At 43.1% G+C, this 5,000-nt stretch overlaps 1 protein-coding gene across 2 annotated transcripts in view; it reads right to left on the bottom strand.

Moving 5' to 3' along the window:
* The window catches only part of LOC125284270 (HERV-H LTR-associating protein 1), a 69,030-nt gene that overhangs the window by 7,475 nt on the left and 56,555 nt on the right, over positions 1-5,000 (bottom strand). The window lies entirely within an intron of this gene.

Here is a 5,000-nt window from a genome sequence, read left to right on the forward strand (position 1 = left end):
AAGTCTCTAGCGGCTTGCCCACAAAGTAGTCTCGGTTCTGCTCCACCTGCTTGAATGCCCTCATACAGACTTACACTACCTCCAGACCGCTGCGCTCCTCTGGCCGAGCGGCGTCTGGCTCTACCACCCGATGCGCTCAAGCCAATCAAACTTTTCTCATCTGTTGTTCCTCGTTGGTGGAACACACTGCCGGATTCCTACAAGGGCAGGGACATCCTTTTCCACTTTCAAAAACTCCCTGAAGACCCAGCTCTTTGAGAACATCTACTCTCATAGCAACACTTACAACAAGTCTTACTGATCCTAGCACTCACCAGCCGTTAAACTGACAAGTAACTGTTAAAATACAGCACTCACCGGCCTTGCTTATTCTTACTGTACTCTAATGTGTTTTTTAAACTGTCCTAAAATTGTGAGAATTGTTCTAAAACTTACTGTTTACCATGTTGTTAGTCGCTTTGGTTAAAAAAGCGTCAGCCAAATGTAATGTAATGTAATGTAATGTAATGTAGTTAACTTCAGAACCAACTGACAGAGGGGACTGGTTTCAGGGCTGACCTCTTGGGTTTTGATTGCTTGAAATCTTATGGAATTTTCTGGGCTAGATTTCAGATGTATCCAGAATTTTAGTGATCTTTTTTGTACATTTAAAGCTAATGGCAATCTGCCTAATTCTGCCCTGCATATATTTGTGGGTGTTTTCCTTTGGACCCTGAGAATATTCCTAATAAATTCTGCATGCAGGGATTCTATGGGGTGCTTGTCCCATTTAGTGTAGTCGAGCTTACTGTAGTTGAGCTCTCACCTCTCCTCTCTCACCCCTCCCCTCTCCTCTCTCTCCCCTCTCCTCTCTCACCCCTCCCCTCTCCTCTCTCTACACTCCAGACTGTCTCCCTGCTCTCCCCTCCCCTCTCCTCTCTCTCCCCTCTCTGCTCTCTCCCCTCTCCCCTCTCTCTCTCCTCTCTGCTCTCTCTACACTCCAGACGGTCTCCATGCTCCCCTCTCCTCTCTCTCCCCTCTCTGCCCTCTACACTCCAGACGGTCTCCATGCTCCCCTCTCTCCTCTCTCTCCCCTCTCCTCTCCTCTCCTCTCTGCTCTCTACACTCCAGACGGTCTCCCTGCTCTCCCCTCTCCTCTCTCTCTGCCTCTCCCTCTCCCCTCTCTCTCCCTCCTCCCCTCCCTCTCTCTCCTCTCTCCCCTCTCTCTCCTCTCTCCCTCTCCTCTCCTCTCTCTCCCCTCTCTGCTCTCTCTACACTCCAGACGGTCTCCATGCTCTCCCCTCCCCTCTCCTCTCTCTCCCCTCTCTGCTCTCTCCCCTCTCCTCTCTCTCCCCTCTCTGCTCTCTCCCCTCTCTTCTCTCTCCCCTCTCCTCTCGTCTCTCTCCCCTCTCCTCTCCTCTCTCCCCTCCCCTCTCCTCTCTCTCCCCTCTCCTCTCTCCCCTCCCCTCTCCCTCTCTCCTCCTCTCTCCCCTCTCTGCTCTCTACACTCCAGACGGTCTCCATGCTCCACTCTCCCCTTTTTACACATTTACACTTTTTTGGGCCTTTTATTATCAACATGTTATAGGCGGAATCGAAAATAAATGATGATTATTGTGATTCTGCTTCTTTTATTGTATTCCTGATTCACCGACATCCAAGTCCCAATACTAGCAACCCCCAATGTGCTTTCATTAGAGGCCAATATTTCATTTGTAGGCAAAGGGGTTCTCAAGTTAGAGATGTTTGATTCTGGTTATATAGTTTGGTAACCAAGTGTCCTTTTGGAGTCTCCAAAAAGGACTTAAGAAAAATGTATAGACATTTCTGCCAGACCAGACCTCAATCCGTCAAAAAAGTGAGCACAAGGCCAAAGTGATGGCAAATAATCGTTCCTGCCTCAAAACCCAGATTGCTGCTAAAAAGGTGCGGTCTACAGTCATTGTAGAGACATGGAGAGGCTTGTTAGATATTATAAGAACCATTTTGAGAGCTTTGATAACAAATAAAGATGTTTCCATTGATTATTTAAAAAGGGTATGAATAATTTGATATGCCATTTTTCATAAGTATGTTAAAAAGATGAAAAAAAAAAGATTATTATTTATGTCTAGAGGCATATATGTTCAACATGCACTTAGTTTATTAAGGGTTTCTTATGCGTTAATGGTTTGTATATTATATATAGTCAAGGGCGTAGGTTTGGTCTGAGCTTTGGTGGGGACACTACCTACTACCCCCCCCGAAAAAAAGCCACTCAACTCGTTCACCAGCCACTATAGATATATAAAATGCTTAAAATGTGCTACTGTCCAAATACTATCCATGATTAAAATGTACTGTCCAACTACTATCCATGATAATTTTTATATGTACAGATACGTACTGTAGGCTACTGTCCAACTACTATCCATGATAATTTTTATACGTACAGATACGTAGGCTACTGTCCAACTACTATCCATGATAATTTTTATACGTACAGATACGTAGGCTACTGTCCAACTACTATCCATGATAATTTTTATATGTACAGATATGTAGGGTATATTTAACATTTAACATTTATTTTCTATTTGGTCTGTTATGAAATCATGCATTGACCCATTTAAGCACAGCTCAGTTTTAAGAAACGTGTATGCATGCTTAGCATTTTGTGAAAAGAAATCATTAAGGCTACATTCACAAACTCTTAACCGTGAGCTGCCTGTATATTCTCTGATTCTAATAATTACAGATATCTAGGCGATGTAAGCACAGCTCAGTTTTAAGAAATGCTTAAAGCCGAAAGACCATGTTTAATTTTGCTACAATTTATTTAAAAACCGAATTACTCTGGAACAGCTAATACACAGGCATTACACATTACATTACATTACATTTAGCAGACACTTCTTGACCAAAGTGACTTATATATGTCAGCTATATTACAAGGGATCACATTGTCCCCGGAGCAACTTGGGGTTAAGTGCCTTGCTCAAGGGCATAACGGTGGAAGCCGGGAATTGAACCGGCAACTTTCAGGCTACTGCACGCTAGCCCAGCTCCTTAACCACTACACTACCACCACCCTACACCTTTGTGTTTGGTAAGGTCTGCTGTTTATTCTGATATATGGTTTGTCATGTGTTGCGTGAAGAGTGTGTAGGCCTCCGATATTCCACCGAGACAAATGGATGTGGAGATGGGCGCAGAGAACGTTTCTCGCGAACTGTTTATCACAGAAAATAGTGGCTAGCTAGCACCGTTTAAAAGCTGAGAAAAGGCTCTATCGTGTGACATGTGTGATGAGTAGCCTACTTCTCCAGGAGTTCAACAGAGAAGAATGGGTGAATTTGGACGCACTTCATATGCCTTGTAGTGAAGTGATGCTGAAGCGCTGTGCCATGCTGCGCAGGAGACTGCGGCTCACTGGTAGTTATTATAGGTAACTTCAAATCAGCGCGATTTACCCTTATAGCAGAGAATGTCTAATAAGGGGAGAACTGCCACTCTCGGAAAACTTCCGGTTTCTGAACTGGTTGCAGTTCCTTCTGTGGTTCCACATGAGGGCGCTCGTCCACGAGTGCAGAATGCATGGAGGTCTATGGAGCTGTACCCCTCAAAATCCACTTTTCTGGGGATATCATTTTTTTTCAAGTAATTTGAGTATTGTATTCGAAAGGGGAGGCAAAGAAAATACACTTGGTGGAGTATTATATTTTTTAAAGTCACTTAATTGTTCTAAAAAGCCTTTCAAATGTGTCAATGACGTCATTCATTAGCACAATGCTAGTGTGTTATGGGCAACAACGACCCAACCTGTAAGAAATCAAAAGGACATAAGTACTCGTTCATTCAACTTTTGACCTATAACCCATGTTGAAGTTATACAAACTACAATCAAATCTGAGATTTGTCAACGACAATCAGGTGAAAGAGACAAATTTAGCCGTCTAGCTCCATTGACTCCCATTCATTCTGCACTCATGGCGATCGCCCCCAGTGGAAATCTGGTGGAACTGCATCCAAAATTCGGTACAATGGGACTTAATACGGAGTGGCCAGGCTCTCCGTAGACGGGTTCTGCTTATAGGCTACAAGATCTGTAAGAGATGATCTGCAGCACTGAAGTGAGACATTATTTAACTCTTTGTGTAGCGCATGTGAGCACCTTTTTCCCCATTTCAACCTGAATATTGGTGGGGACATTTCAGTCGTAACACGTCCTTCGGTCCCCACGCAAATCTACGCCCCTGATTATAGTATTTGTTTATTTTCATTAGGTTTCTTATGCGTTAATGGTTTTTATTACACAGCTCTTCACAAGACAAGTAGAACGCTCCATTGGCTTGAATGGGATTTCCCAAAAGTTCTATGGTAAAATATATTCATGTAATTACGCTGCAAACATATAATTACGCTGTCAATGGCAGCGGGTTTTGTGCTTCTGATCGTCTTCCATATCACTACATAAAGGACTGGAACTTCATTCAAAAGTGAAAGCAGACGGTTGATCAGCTGTGTTCTAAAGAATGTTTGATTCAAGTTCAGCGATGTGTTGATCGCGAACTATTTGTTTCTCAGCAAATGCCACGATGAGCGGTAGCAAAATAGGCTAGGCTAAAGTCATATCGTGGGGGAGTTTATTATTTCGTTTTGGCAAGTAGCCGTGTAATAAAGCGGGGATAATGTATAGAGCGCCCGGTCACTACTGGGAAAATAAGTCCCTTCAGGGCGGAACAAGACCCCTCCGCTCTTGCCGTCAGTCCGGTTATGGGGACTTATTTTCCCAGTAATGTTTCAGCGTTCTATACAATATCCCTACGTATATTATAGCATTTGTTTTTGTTTTTGTTTATTTTCATTAGGCTATTGATTGAATTGACATTGTTGTTTATTACAGTGCATGAAAACGCACGGTTCTGTTATCCATAGTCTTCTTCTTCAAGCTTCAATCGTTTCACATAGAAACTTTGTTCAAACTTTGTAACGTAGGTCTTGAAAAGGACACTTGAGGAATGTATTTTTCGTTTTTTGTA

The sequence above is a fragment of the Alosa alosa genome, chromosome 19 (genome assembly GCF_017589495.1).
Source record: "Alosa alosa isolate M-15738 ecotype Scorff River chromosome 19, AALO_Geno_1.1, whole genome shotgun sequence".
NCBI classification, from domain to species: domain Eukaryota; kingdom Metazoa; phylum Chordata; class Actinopteri; order Clupeiformes; family Clupeidae; genus Alosa; species Alosa alosa.